This window comes from Tupaia chinensis, unplaced genomic scaffold, assembly GCF_000334495.1.
Source record: "Tupaia chinensis unplaced genomic scaffold, TupChi_1.0 Scaffold147665_1, whole genome shotgun sequence".
NCBI classification, from domain to species: domain Eukaryota; kingdom Metazoa; phylum Chordata; class Mammalia; order Scandentia; family Tupaiidae; genus Tupaia; species Tupaia belangeri.
In genome coordinates, this window is record NW_006207517.1 from 927755 (window position 1) to 944443 (window position 16689).

Genomic DNA, 16689 nt, shown 5'->3' on the forward strand with positions numbered 1-16689 from the left:
ATATTTGTCCAGTAAATATATATATATATATATATATATATATATAAACTTACATAATTCAGTCCAGCACATAATGGTGAGAATAGCTTTCATTATAATTGCCTTTTGATTAATTTGCCATCAAACTATGACTTGAAAATTTTAGTACATTTTCACGGCAATTAACTAGGAGATATGGTATTCAAGCCAGATATTGTATATTACAAAGACTATACTCTTATCAGTCCAGTATATTACCACCCGCGTTACATGACTGCTCAGGCGATGCCAATTTTGCATCACTTTTAAGTAACCTACAATGGCATACAAGTTCAATTTCTTTGTTGGTTTTCTCCTTATTGAAAATGAGGCCTGGTGTTAGTCCTTAGGGCAATTATGATGTAAAAAACATTGTCTCTGAATTAAAGGATCTTCTACGAAATTAAAGAGAATAGATACATGAACATCTACTTTCTTGTATGTATATGGTAATTCAGCATAGGCATAATTACTTATAAATGAGTATTCATAAAACCCTGTTCTGATGGAACAATCCTTTCTTGATCTTTTTCGTGCTAGCTGTCTCAGCATTCACTGTGGGTCCATCATCTTTCAGTCTTTTCTCTTCTCTTCCTCTACATCTACTGAGAAACTTTAGCTAACTCTATATTGCAAGTAGCTTGTGAATGCTTTTCTTATTTTTGTCTCCACTGATCTTGCCTGAGTGCTGTATATTCTCCCATCTAATATTTCACCATTCTTGTTGACAACAAAAAACCCTGATAGAAACATGAAGATCCATTCAAAATCAGGGGTGCACACACACACACACACACAATAGATATTTTACCGAAACTCTAATTTGAGAGGGTTTGGTTGTTGTTATTTTGACTTTCCACCTCTACTACAAGGCCTTATCTCCACCTTTCCTTTCCATTCTCCCCTTAGTACAAATGATAATATAAATTCTCTCTCTTCTTTCTCAGGAAATAAATAAACTTTAAAATACACTTTAAAAACTCCAGTAAATTACATTTAAAAGTTAAATTATTAATTTCATTCATTATTTGGTTATATTAGTTGAGTATCCTTAACTTGAATATCAGAACTCTAAAATGCAGTAAAATCTGAAATTTTTTGAGCACCAACATAACACCACAAGTGGAAAACTCTAAGTTGATTATGTATGATAGGTTACAGTCAAAATGCTAATATGAATAAATAATTGTTTAAAATCAAATTCAAATTATTAATATAAAGTATATAGAAAACATAAATGAATATCATGTTTATACCTGAGTTCCATCTTGTCATGTAAGTAAAAATATTCCAAAATCTGAAAAAGCCCAAGATACAAAGCACTTATGGTACCAAGTATATTTTTCTATATACACAATTTTATTACAAAATTGGGAAAAAAACACAAATGCAACATCCTAAAAAATCAAAAACTTACCATTGATGCTAATTCCTATGAATAAGCTGTGCTGCCATGTACAAGTCAAGAAATGAAACGGTTAAATATTTAGAAGTATTCAACCTCAGAAAACATAAAATCTAACTGTATGTAGTAGCCCCTCAAAAAGCTGCAACTTGTATTCTTAAAACAATAATTTTCTCATTTATGTTTTAACTCCCTTAAGATGACAGGCTAGAAAATGTCTAAGCTGGGATTTTAACACAAGTAGATTCATCATAGTATGTTTTCAACAACGAATCTATTGATATATTTCTTCCTATAAAATTACAATTGCAATTCACATCTACAGTCTTTTAGTTCTTTTTTTTCCATGTAATTATTTTTATTTTAAATGTCCAGGGTTTGTAAGACAAGGACCAGAGCATCCTTCCATACACAAAAATTTTATCAATTCTCAACCTGTAAGGACATATAGTAATTGAATGTATACAAAAAAGTATTTTCTTTATAAAGAATGATATCAGTTATGCAAAAAATCAGTGCAGTTTGTATATTGAAGCTTATATTGAGCTGCACTTGAATTTACCTTCTTAGCAAAACAATTAACTGAACATACACACACATTCCACACATATCATTACCAGGTAGTTAATTATTCTTTATCTCCATCTTCTTCCTCATCATCTTCTTTCTCTCCCTCTTCTCCATCTTTGGTGAGATAGAGATGGTTCGTTCTTCTTTGAGCCTGTTGGCCTGCTAGAACCCTTCTTTCTGGCTTCACTTTTTCTCTTGGCATAGTATGCAGCAATATCTTTCTCATATTTCTCTTTTAGTTTAGTTGATTTCTGTTTATATAATTACTTTTTTTCCTTTGGCTAGCTGTTCAGATCACATTTCACCCAATTTTTTTGCAGTATCCCCAGTGAAAAGGACTGGGTATTCACTTTTGATTTTTGGGCAATGTTCAGAGTAAAACAGGAAGAAGGCAGGTGGCCTTTTAGGAACACTGGGATCCTTTCTCTTTCCTTTTTATCACCTTTGGGAGGAACATATTTCATTTCCCTGGTATTATGAACTTTGCCACTTTTTGCCCTTTCCTCAAACTTTGACTTTTTTCTTGTAAACATGGTCCTCCATCTCTTCAAACATTTCTTGGGGAATTTGGCAAAACTGACCAAAGAGTATGGGAGTTTTTTCTTGTGCTCCTTCCAGCAGGTCTGCACGACAAAGGCATATCAGGACTTTTTGTCCCTTGGCTTGTTGGAGTCTCCTTTGCCCATAGTGACAGATGGCATCTCCCTGGTGTGAGCTCTCCTCAGAGTCCCACAGAGTGTCTGCACCTGACAGAGAAGCTTCCTCCTCAGGGTTCTGGCATAAATTGATTTTGGTCCCAAGAATTTTGGATAAGAGGTACTCAACTTACACATGGAAATGTATAATATATTATCAATTTCTATGTGAGGATCAGTAAGTTTCCAACCAATCAAAAGTTTCCAACCAATTCCTCTACAAAACAGACCTTATTCAATTCCTCCACTAAATAGACCTTATTCATTGCTTGACCATAAAGCTAGAGAGTATTGAATGTCAATAAATACTTTATACCGGTCATTTTGTGCTAGTGGTTGGGATTCTATCAGGTATAAACTCCATTTCAGGGACTAATTTTCACTTTATGCTTTTCCATATTCAGCTCTTTATGGGAGATCTTCCACAAGAAAAGTTATTCTAAAAAAAATAGATTTTCTGCATTAGTATTTGTTTGTTAAGGCTGATGTAAAATATATTACACACATAATGATTTAAAACAACGTAAAACATAGTGTCTCACAATTTTGAAATCCAGAAGTCTGCAGTCAAGGTGTCTCTAGGATCTGTGCTTTTTATATGTCATCAGGTGGAGAATCTGATTCACAGACTCTTTCCTATGTTCCAGTGGTTGATAGAAGTCCTTAGTGTTATTTTGTTTGTAGCAACAGAGCACCAATCTCTTCCTCTATTGTCACATGATGTCCTTCCTCTCTGCATCTATTCTTTCATTACCAGAACACTGGTCATGTTGGATTAAGGTCCACTCTAGCTGGTTTACTTGGGAAGGTCTCAGACATGAAAGAAGAACCTTCCTCGTGGGATTGCCTCAGTGAGTATCATGTTTTATCACCGTGTCACTATCTAGGCCCGTCTTAGATTTTTAGAATGATGGTAGCTAAAATATACTACTTAGTACTAAGTTTTAGAATTGAGCTAAACAATTTATATATTTCTTCAATCCATGTAAAAACACTTGTTTTCTGATTTTAGAAAAAAATAAATGGAAGCAGAGGAAATGTTTTAACTCCCTTAAGACGACAGGCTAGAAAATGTCTAAGCTGAGATTTTTTTTTTTTTATAGCATAAATTTTATTAGCAGTTTACAAAATTCCAACGCAATCAACAAATGCAGAGGATTTTATTGTCATAAGTCAATGAAACCCAATTGTCTCATTTTTCTAACTTATATGATGTTTACACTGTATAGAGATCTCTCAGCTTGAAAGAACAGACAGAATTATTATCCCATATTAGTGAACATGGAAGTCCAGAAATGTCTTAGAATTTTCTAGATTTCGTATATAAAAGACTACATTTCATCTATGTTATAAAATGTATTTGTAATTTTAATATGGAAATAAATGAATGACCAACATTTGTCAAAATACAACTTTTGAATATACTTGTAGCTGATAGTTATGCTTCAACCACTATGAAATTGAGGCTATTATTAAAAAGAATCTTTCCCTCTTTCTTAACACTGAATTCAGGCTGTTGCAGATCTATCATAATTTGTGCCTTGAGGTCAGGTGGTGCTGTTGTGCTAAAGTTGCAGGTTTCTGTCAAAAAATCCCAAAGTAGGTCTCCATTTTCATTCCCATCAATAAAGCAATCAGATATGTCCATGGTAGACAGAAGGTCATAACACTCATACTTAATCCCCAGGTTGTCCAGCATTTGAGTGAGGTCAGATGATGTGACATACTGGCAGAGGTCGTCTCGGGGTAAGCGGGATCCATACTTTTTCCATAGCTTGTCCCAGCCACTGGTTCCTGTGCAATGGGACAACATTCAGATTTTCATTTATTCTTTTAACTTATCTCCTGCCAGGAATACGCTAAATGCTTGGGATAGAGCAGTAGATAAAATAATATTCCTGCCCTCGTGTAACTCACAATTCAAGGAGTTGGGACTGGGGAGAGAAAATTAAATTACTAAATACATGTCAGAAGGTGGTAAGTGCCAAATGAAAACTAACCAGAGTGAAGGATAAAGAGGGTTAAAGAGTTTGATGGGCTGCTGTCTTACTGAGAGTCAGCAGAGAGTGTTTCTACTGAGACATTTGGGCGGAGTCCTGACAGCAAGCCATTTAGATATCAGAGAGAGGGCTACTCCTGGTAGAGAAGAGAAACTTCAAAGCCCCTGAACCAGGAAGGTGGTTGGCATGTTTAAGAACTAGCAAGGAAGCAAGCGAGATTGGAGGTAAGTGCGCAAGAGAGAGAACGGAAAGAGAGAAGGCTAGATGGGTGGTGAGGGGAGTAGAGGGAGTGCCAGATCATGGGGGCAAGTAGTTGTTACCTGAATACCCAGAAAGACAGAACTGTCATTATTGAAGGTGGGAGGAGTAATTTTAAATATATCATATTTTTATTTTAAATGTCCAGAGTTTGTAAGACAAGGACCAGAGCTTCCTTCCATACACAAAAATTTTATAAATTCTCAACTGGCTGGTGAGGTCAGTAGGGTATTTCTTGTTGTCTAACGTGGTATTTGAGAAGACTTCATTCAAGTCCTCAGAGGTCATCCGATTAAATGGAATTATGGTTTTTTTAATCTTCTCCAGATATTTATGATATTCTTCAATCCGGGCTCTTGAGAGTGACACAAATCCACTACAATTTTTCACTTTTTCTTTTCTTTCTCCTTTCCTTCAGCCTCTACCTGCGTAGAGTATTTATCCTCTGGCACAAGAACCTCCAGGGCATTGAACTTCTTCTCAGAGTCACCCACCAAGCCTGTCTCAACCATGTGGCCTTGTAGTACACCCAGTCAGTAGCTGGCAGGTTCTTACATAGTACAGCCAACCTGGAGGTAAGGGTCTTGTTCCAGGTTTTCAGGAAGTTAGCAATGACCTTTTGGTTTGGGGGGCATTATTTCTTCAAATGCTATGTGGTCAATAGTTATAGATGCAAGCTTTCATTCAGCCATCTTGCAATCCTTCACTGACCTCAGAGGTGCACAGTTCACAGAAAGAAACCTGTAGTCTTTTAGTTCTAGCTTTTGACTAGTCTATGACTCAGCACCTCATGATTTCTACCAAAAGTTCTTCAGCATAAGAAAGTTAAAGAGGGACCAGCAGGTGGTGTGGTGGTTAAGGCACTGGATACTCCCACATGATTGACCATGGTTCGAGTTCTGGACCTGGTGGCTTGCTTTCTCACTTCCCTTCTCTCTCTCTCTGTTTATTTTTGGTCAAATTAAAATGAATGAATGAATGAATGAATGAATGAATAAATAGAAAATAGACTTTAAAAAAAAGTTAGAAGAGACACATTAAAGCAGATATTTGTTTATTATATTTCAATGACTGAATTCCCAGTATGTAGAACAATGCAGTCTAATTCACTAAACGTTCTCTGTAAACATTAGAAGAAATAAATAAATGGGTGAGTAATTTGGCTGTCCTAAGGATTCCTTTGCTCTACTCATTAAACAAAAATAATTCAGAACATTTTTTAAAAAAGAATTATGGCCAACAGTATAGTGAGTTGTGAATGTAAGTTTTCGAATCTAAGACAGTGGTCAGCGAAATATGGTACTATTTTCTTTTTTTTAATTAAGTTGTCCATGGCTAGTTTTTGTTGCTTCGTGATAAGGTTGAAACCACCTCAGGAACAGCATGGCCTGTAAAATCCTAAATATTTATTACCTTGAATGTAAAAAAGAAAAAAGTTTGTGAACCTTAGATTTAAAGCATAGATAAAATTCAAGTGACACAATTTGAGAAAGTAGTTGAAGTAATTTGATTACTTTCCTGGTACCCCAGATCTTATAAAACAAATGGAGAAAAGTGAACTTCTTGAATCCAAAAAAACACTAATATGTTGAGCAAGGTCATGTAATTATATTGCCCTTTAGTTATCTATTTTGATAAGTTCCTCAAAAAACAAAAATACCTTATAAATGCAATATAATTTTGTACCTAAGTAGATTAAATTATGAAGTAAGGGGGCCGGCAGGTGGTGCAGGCGTTAAGGTGATGGTCCACAGTTCGAGTCCTGAACCTGGAGACTTGCTTTCTCACTTTCCCTTTCTCTCTATGTGTGTCTCTTTCTGGTAAAATAAAATCTTAATAATAATGATAACAAATAAAATAAAATAAGTAAGTATTTAAAAAATTATGAAGACAGTAGTAAAACAGAACTACAAATGGAAAATAACAACAAAAACATATGGATATACCATACTGTGAAGTTTGAATTTACCCTTTCTACCTTTGAGGGTAAGGGATATTAAATGTAAGACACTTCACATTATTTAAGACTAACACTATAATATTACTAATGGGTAATGAAATGAGAAATCTTTCCTTTGGCCAAGTGATGAAAAATACTGAGAATGCTCCCATCCTGAAATGCGGCTTGGCAGTTTCTTTTATTTATTTATTTATTTATTTATTTATTTATTTATTTATTTATTTATTTATTTATTTATTTATTTATTTATTTATTTATTTATTTATTTATTTATTTATTTATTTATTTATTTATTTATTTATTTATTTATTTATTTATTTATTTATTTATTTTGAAATGATCAAAGATGTCTTCATAAAGTTTCTTAATGACTTAATTCTAAATATACAGAATAAAAAATGGTGTCAGCTCATTGACAAGACACCAATCAGATTTTTCTTACACTGTCTCCAAATTTAGAGATCAGTTTCCCCAGAGGGAGTGCAATGCATTGTAAAATGGCCTTTTTTTGGAGGGTGGGAGAGGAAGGGCTGGGCAGGATGACATAATGAATTGTACCATGATAGATATGCAAGATTGTTAGCCAATCTAGATAATTTATATACATTTTGATGACTTAGAAAAACAAAGTGATCATTTGTGACAAGCCTAGAAAGCTTGACATATTTAACATACTTAGGAACTATGGGTGAGTAATTTGGCTGTCCTAAGGATTCCTTTGCTCTACTCATTAAACAAAAATAATTCAGAACATTTTTTAAAAAAGAATTATGGCCAACAGTATAGTGAGTTGTGAATGTAAGTTTTCGAATCTAAGACAGTGGTCAGCGAAATATGGTACTATTTTCTTTTTTTTAATTAAGTTGTCCATGGCTAGTTTTTGTTGCTTCGTGATAAGGTTGAAACCCCCTCAGGAACAGCATGGCCTGTAAAATCCTAAATATTTATTACCTTGAATGTAAAAAAGAAAAAAGTTTGTGAACCTTAGATTTAAAGCATAGATAAAATTCAAGTGACACAATTTGAGAAAGTAGTTGAAGTAATTTGATTACTTTCCTGGTACCCCAGATCTTATAAAACAAATGGAGAAAAGTGAACTTCTTGAATCCAAAAAAACACTAATATGTTGAGCAAGGTCATGTAATTATATTGCCCTTTAGTTATCTATTTTGATAAGTTCCTCAAAAAACAAAAATACCTTATAAATGCAATATAATTTTGTACCTAAGTAGATTAAATTATGAAGTAAGGGGGCCGGCAGGTGGTGCAGGCGTTAAGGTGATGGTCCACAGTTCGAGTCCTGAACCTGGAGACTTGCTTTCTCACTTTCCCTTTCTCTCTATGTGTGTCTCTTTCTGGTAAAATAAAATCTTAATAATAATGATAACAAATAAAATAAAATAAGTAAGTATTTAAAAAATTATGAAGACAGTAGTAAAACAGAACTACAAATGGAAAATAACAACAAAAACATATGGATATACCATACTGTTCTGGTAAAATAAAATCTTAATAATAATGATAACAAATAAAATAAAATAAGTAAGTATTTAAAAAATTATGAAGACAGTAGTAAAACAGAACTACAAATGGAAAATAACAACAAAAACATATGGATATACCATACTGTGAAGTTTGAATTTACCCTTTCTACCTTTGAGGGTAAGGGATATTAAATGTAAGACACTTCACATTATTTAAGACTAACACTATAATATTACTAATGGGTAATGAAATGAGAAATCTTTCCTTTGGCCAAGTGATGAAAAATACTGAGAATGCTCCCATCCTGAAATGCGGCTTGGCAGTTTCTTTTATTTATTTATTTATTTATTTATTTATTTATTTATTTATTTATTTATTTTGAAATGATCAAAGATGTCTTCCTAAAGTTTCTTAATGACTTAATTCTAAATATACAGAATAAAAAATGGTGTCAGCTCATTGACAAGACACCAATCAGATTTTTCTTACACTGTCTCCAAATTTAGAGATCAGTTTCCCCAGAGGGAGTGCAATGCATTGTAAAATGGCCTTTTTTTGGAGGGTGGGAGAGGAAGGGCTGGGCAGGATGACATAATGAATTGTACCATGATAGATATGCAAGATTGTTAGCCAATCTAGATAATTTATATACATTTTGATGACTTAGAAAAACAAAGTGATCATTTGTGACAAGCCTAGAAAGCTTGACATATTTAACATACTTAGGAACTATTTTTGTGTGTGGTAGACTTCTCTAATTGTATCACTGGGCCTTTCGAAAATAACAAATAGAGGGACAGTTTAAGTTTGCTGCTGAATATCACATTCCACCCTAATAAAATAATGACATGGATGAAATTGAGAGTGGATTCCTTACCTTAACACATAAAGGAAAAGCATGTCAGGGCAAAATATGGACTAAACTGCTTTCAGGAAAAAAAGTTTTAAAAACGGATACAGGTTGGAAAAAGGAATTTTCCTTCCTGCTTTGGAGTCCTCCCAATTTAAGGCAGAACTCACTCATTCTAATTTCTGCAGTTAAAAACTTTCTTTGCTTATTTCATTTTTTCCTCTGAATTCAACCGCTGTTGGATTCGTTTGGCATAACTTTGTGCCATGGAATTAATCATAGACAGGATGTAGTAACACACCATCACAACAACTAGCTTCTCAAACATCCAGGACAGCCATTTTTCTCCCTGTGGTGTGCCCATTTCACTTTCGTGGTGAAGTTTCTGCCACTGAGCCTCCAGGTATTCCTGGAAGGGCTTCTGCAGAGATGGACCTGCATGTCAGGGACAACACCAATGAAAGCCACCATCTGCTCCACTATGTGCTTGCTGAATTTTATTATGACAAAGATTTTCTGGATATGCATTTTAATGAGTGCTTTTCTAATTGGGGAAGGTCCAAAAAGGAACAAAAAAGTGTCCACATGTTATTCTAGATAGATCAAACAGAAGATCTGGAATTGAAGCACAGGCCAAAATTCCAAAAAATCCAACCTTCTGTACTAGGTTTTGAACTGCCAGTTTAGCCCAGGAGACAAAGTCTTGTGCAGTCTCTGCATGTTCCAGCATCTCTTCAAATTCCTGATAATCTTCATCATCTGGTTCAGCACCTGAGAGGCGTGTTGCTCTGGCCATGAAAAATGGAGGCAGCTCTCCAATTGCCATACCAACATCTCACATACAGGCCTAACTTTTGAGATGATGCTCCACAGAGAAATGACTCCTTCAATGCCTTCTTCATCTGGACAAATACTCTCATCAGGATAGGGTGGTTCAGGGAAATTAACTGAATTGCATTTGTAAGCAGCTAATGTAACTGAAGCTACATGTGGACCCAGATAAAGTAGAAAGGTGTGCAGTCCTGTTCCAAGCCCAACGAAAGACAAAATCCCGAAGCCTATCTAGTAGGCATACAATAGAAACCGTTTCTCTTTATGTTGTACATACTGCTGATGTGCTCCTTCAACATAATATGTAGCTATAAGCACAGCAAGCAGTAGTAAAAAAAGACACCACAATGCTTTGATGGTGCCATAATTTTGAGGTCCATTCCTTCAAGATTACAAGGATTTCCAGAGAAAAATACTGCAAGGTAATGAGTGGCTGTCTCTGTCTTTCTTCTCGATTCCTCCTCTTTTTTTTTCATTCACTGAAGAGGGGTCTGTAAAATTTCCATTATGTTGATCCTGGTTCATTGCTACATGTCTCTGGTCCCAATTTTTTCCATTCTCTGCTGTTTCATAGATCAGTAACTCTTGATGATCCACTTTGATCCCAGCTTCTCCGGATCTCAGGACCCTGGAAGTGGCTGCTGACTGACTCTCTATTTACTTACTTAATTTTATACTTTTATTTATTCAAAATAACACTGTAATGTCATCTTTAAGTAGATAATACATTTACATGATTTAAGACTACAAAAAAAAGTTTTTAGTACAGAAAAACAGAAAGGTAAAATAAACTATTCCTTTTTCTTTTCAGAAAGAGGTTAATTGTACTCACCTTCCACAATGGTCCCAAGTCAGCTCCGCCTCCTAATTTTCACAGTCTAGTTTCTGCCTAAACTGTACCAGAGTAGGCTGTATGATCACTAACAGACAGCAGAGCTTGAATAAATTAAGATTTGAGAAGTTGAATGAGTTAAGGTCTATGTAGTAAGAGGTCAATCTGGAATTCTTTCTCCCTCCAGAAACAGCTTTAAACCCCTATTCAAGGTACACTAGAGGCTCCTAATTAACTGTTAGGAAAATTCACTTAACAAAACCATTTATATTTTGTACCATGTTGAATATACTTTTCACCCTTTAACATCGGTTTCAACTGCAAGAGTGCACTTATACACAGATTTGTTTGTTTGTTTGTTTGTTTTCTTTTTGACCTGATAATAAATTTATCATGGTTTAAAAAACAAGAGATTTTTTTCTAGAAGAGAAGAAATAAGAAACAAATCTAGTGTCTACACCTTTGTAAACTGCAGTCATAATATCTTCTACTCTCTCAGACAGTTTTGTCACTTGGGAATTCACGGGTATGGGTTGAGGGCTCCTCTGTGATGGGTTCTTCACTGCCCTTTCCTGAAGTTCGTGGATGAATTTTGCAGGTTTTTGCTTTGTTATGGAGGTGACAAGTCTTGATTCTACTTCTGCATCTGTGAACCCAGGTGTACAGCACTCTTAGGTTCCTATGCTCTCAGTGGTTTGCTTAGGCTGCTGTCTTTGCTAGTATAGTGCCAGGTGAGGTCCAGCAATCATCTGGAGCTCTCCCAGGTGTAAGTCTTGTCCTCTTCTTTTGCCATGGAGACATTGTCAAAGTGGACTTGAGAAGCGAGTTGGGGATCTGTCTTCATCTCTCTCTAAGGATGACTGATTTGGTCAACCTAAAGATGTCAGTTGGAGTGATGCTTCTGAATCTGCTCATTTACCCTAGTATCAATTTGAGGCTCCAGCAGCAGACCAAGAATTGACCCATGTTGGGACCCTTGTCTTACCCTATAGCTAGCGACATGGCCAGGCTAATGCTCTGATTGGAAGGGAAGATGATGAAACTTGGATCTGGGTTCTCTCTGGAACTGCTTCAGTTTTAGAAAGTCAACCATTATGTATGAATTTCTGACTGTATGGCAGTAGGCACTCCAGCCTCTCATAATATTCAAAGATCTCTATAATAGAAAGAATCATCCCTTTGATAAGGTGTTTCATTGTACCTCAACATCACACTTGCTTAAAGACTTGTGCTTTGGGCATTGCAAAAAACATGAAACTTTAATTTTACTACACACATATCTGTGAAACTCCAAGAAATAAATACATTTGTTTTCTTCCTGTCTCTTCTTAGAAAGTTATTCATTTTTATGAGAGAGAGGAGATAGAAAGTGAGAGCAATAAGCACCTTCTACAAGGTCTCATTCACTGAACCTCTGTCAACATTCCTAGCTATAGGATCACAGGAACAAGTCAACCCTGACCTGTACAAGTTAACCTCAGAACCAAAGTCAGTCTTCCATATGACCTTCAGAATTGCAGGACACTGTCATACTGCTGTGCCCCATGGCTGGGCTCTTGCCTTCTCCTAGGTCACTCATATTCTGCCTGCAATAAACCTTATTAATTATAAAGAAATATGTTCTGTTAGAGAAAAATTGCTAAATTAGTTTTGATTGTGCTCCACTTGAGGGCATAATTATAACAATTAATATCAGTATGTTTATAAACCATTAAGAATAAATATAAAGACATGAAGTTACACTATATTGACTATATTGGTAATGTTGAGAGATTGGTTCACACAATTTACTATTTGGTTCATAATTATTTTGGCTATCATCACTGGGTTTCAAGCATGACTTGTTATGGTAATGATTACATTAAAGATATTACCTTATTTCTTTGGAAAAGCAGAGACAAATTTATTAATTGGTAAGTTTCAACCATACAAATGTTGGAATAAACATTGGGAAAATGGGAATGTAAAAATCATCTTTATGAAATCTCATGGCAGTCATAATATAAACATAGGAGTAGAATGCTAATCCTCAGCAAATAATTTATATAAGCTTTGACAATATTTGTAAGGTGCCAAAGTGCTTACAATTTCTAGAAAATCAGTTTTCCAAAAAATATGAGTCTTATTTAATATGCAGCCATATCACAGAATAAGTGAATAGAAATAGTATGTCTTGATGGTTTGTATTAATGCATGCATTAAAGTAAAATGTTCTTACAGATTTATTATGAAACAACTGTTACTACAGAATGAAATCTAGCCTATAGTAAAGATGTATCTTTATTATAATGTCATATTTTGGCCCAAAGGTCATGTCATAAATTAAAACTGAAATTAGTCCAGCAGGGTCCCATTATTTCTTCTCAGTGTGAAACTTTAATAATATGACTTAGATTGACCTTGTTTCACTATTGTTTCAAGATATCTTGTTAATATTCTTTTGCATTATCACTTTCTTTCCAACATATACTTTTTTTTCCTCCAAAGAATATATTTTAGCTCCAGCTGCAGCGTATTCAGCTGGCCATCTGTTGGACATTTGGATTCAGCTGTAAATGCTGGCATATCTATTCTTCGGGGACATTTTGGCAAATGACTGTTCTTTCATTATAAAATCATTCTTAAGACTATAGCCGTGTGTGGATGCTGTAACATTTGTGGAAAACAATTTACTGTACTCAAAAAAACAATGTTTGTTATAAGCAAATAAGTTGTGATAATTTAGAATATTTAATAAGTTTTACCATTTACTAAGTATATGTTAAAACTATCAATAAAGAGTGATCTTTGTCTATAGTAACTGAAATCAGAAATGTAATAGTCAGAAAGTCAACATTAAAACAATTCCCTAAAAGCTCAGTTTATCTGCAAAATATCTAGTTGTTTTCATGTATAAAATATTTATGTTAGTTTTGTGCTATCTAAAAACTTAAATAAATTTATTTACTCTTCTTTTTACCTGTATAGATGTTGATGGAGTTTGAAAAACGTGGATTCTAGTTGTACTTGAAAGAAATCTCTATTATACAAATATTTAACAGAAAATGCTTTTACAATACAATTATGTAGTGTTTTCTTTTTATTCTAGAGAGTACCTGTCCATATAAGAAACAGAGAGAAAAGGAGAGGTGAAGCACCCACTACTAAGGCTTATCATTCCACCATTCTTTTTCTTTCACATCTCTATCCCATCTTGATCCTGGACATGCCCACACATCTGGTGTGTTGCAACCAGGACCAAGATTCAAACTCTGGTTCACCATGTGGGATCCAGCTTCCTCTATATTACACTTAACCTCTGAAATAAAGTGCTACTCCCGGTTGTTTTCTTTAGAAAGAAAAATTTATTCAGAGAAAATATAATTTATTGGTATATATCTGCTAGTCATGTACTAGAAAAATCTCTCCAAAGTAATTTAAAATTCTAATATATTTTTGAGTATCACTTATTAAAATGTCTAGGTAACATTTATCACATACATTAAAAAACACTACAGAGAAGAAATTTGTTGTGCAATATGATGGTTTGGATTATCATGAAAATTGTAGTTTATTGTCTTTCCATTAATTCTATTAGGTACCAGTTGAGTGCATTTGCTATTGAATGTAAAAAGAGCTCATGTTTTAGAAACTGTTTCTATCCAGTTAAAGTCCAAAAATGCTACTTCTTTGACATACAGGGTGCAGAAATAGAAAAAAATAGTAACAAAAATTAAGCAAGGAGATACAGAGAGAAAAACTTATAAACCAGAGTTTATGTTTTGAGTCCTTAAATTTAGTCATTCATAAAGTTAGTCATAGAGACAAGCAGATGCATAATGGTTACATCCTTGGACTCCCATGTGGTCGACCATGGTTCGAGTTCTAGAACCAGTGGCTTAAAACTCACTCCAGGTGCATGTGTATGCATGTCCATGTTCCCGGAAGAAGAGAAGGTATTGTAGTATGGCCATCCTCCCTAGGGGTTGATTTTTGTGCTTTCTGTTTCTCTGTCTGTCTCCGGTGAGCACATGTACCCTATAGTAAAAATCTCTCTCAAAACAAAACAAAACAACACTGGTAAATTCTTTTCTTTTTCTTTTTTTTTTTTTTGAGACAATACATTCTATTTCTTATATAAGGTAACTTTAATTCAGTTTCTTGCATTTGCTACTGTAAGAGAACTAGCTAAAATAAAAGTGGTAGACTTACAATTTTTGCTTTAAGTGACAGATTAGAAATATGATTTTGTATCTGAAAAAAGGGGGCAGTGAGATTCTTATATTTCTGGCTGAAAAGTTGATCTTTGTATGGAATAAAGAAACAGATGGTTAAATCATTACCTACTCTTATCTCTGGACTTAAGCCAGGTGTCCACCCAGCTGGAAATTTAAAGCCCAAGCTGAAGTATGACAAAATATTGGAGTATTTAGTCAACCCTATAATCTTCAGCATTATCTTACAGAAGAGGTAAGGTTCAGAGAGAACTGGTAAATAGAGATACATTGTGTCTGAAACCAGTGATTAAAACACACTGAGGGCCACAATCAAGGACTTCGTAGAGCTTTTGGTTCTACACTGTGCAAAGTATTAGGTAAACAATGGAATTCACAAATGACAAAAAATAACTGGGATTCTGAAGGAACAAATATATAAACAAAGACTGAACACAAAGTTCCTCCATATTATTTCCTGCCATATACCATACCCAAGAAAAGCAATGCTTCCTTCTATGGTAAAATGCACCTACAAATATGGAAGCTTCACACAAGCAAATTGAACCTGCTCACTAAATTATTGACTTATTATGACCTGAAATAGCATATGAGAGAATTTTTTTATAGACCACAAATTAGTTTATTTTTAACACCCATCATGCCATGAATTTATAGGAAATAGGTTCCAGTAAATTCATAGGGAATAAGTTTCAGTAGCTCAGACTCCTTTCTGTTGGTTCTCACAAAGTGTACTTCTCTGGGTGGAGCAGGCTGGCACTTTAGTTGAACCCAGCTACCTTTCTCTTTGACTTCTTCCTTTTTCTGGTCATTTTTCTTCACACATTTTAGGAAGCTATCTCTGCTCTTAGAATGTTTAATATGCTCAAAACACACATTAATTCTCTTGGCAAGAATCTTGTTGTGTTTGTTCACAATGCCAACAGCATGCTGGGTAACATTGTAGACTCTTCCAGTTTTGCCATGGTAACATTTGTGGGGCATTCGTTTTTGTACAGTGCCCATTCCCTTAATGTCCACAATATCACCTTTCTTGTAGATTCACATACATGTTGCCAAAGGAACAACTCCATGTTTTCTAAAAGGCCTAGAGAACATATATTGGGTGCCTCTCTATTGTCTTTCCATTAATTCTATTAGGTACCAGTTGAGTGCATTTGCTATTGAATGTAAAAAGAGCTCATGTTTTAGAAACTGTTTCTATCCAGTTAAAGTCCAAAAATGCTACTTCTTTGACATACAGGGTGCAGAAATAGAAAAAAATAGTAACAAAAATTAAGCAAGGAGATACAGAGAGAAAAACTTATAAACCAGAGTTTATGTTTTGAGTCCTTAAATTTAGTCATTCATAAAGTTAGTCATAGAGACAAGCAGATGCATAATGGTTACATCCTTGGACTCCCATGTGGTCGACCATGGTTCGAGTTCTAGAACCAGTGGCTTAAAACTCACTCCAGGTGCATGTGTATGCATGTCCATGTTCCCGGAAGAAGAGAAGGTATTGTAGTATGGCCATCCTCCCTAGGGGTTGATTTTTGTGCTTTCTGTTTCTCTGTCTGTCTCCGGTGAGC

The 16689-nt window shown here is 34.8% G+C and overlaps 1 pseudogene; it reads right to left on the reverse strand.

The window, feature by feature from the left end:
- Positions 1-9446: 9446 nt before the first annotated feature.
- On the reverse strand, positions 9447-11550 carry LOC102473008 (vacuole membrane protein 1-like; annotated as a pseudogene).
- Between the last annotated feature and the right edge of the window lie 5139 nt (positions 11551-16689).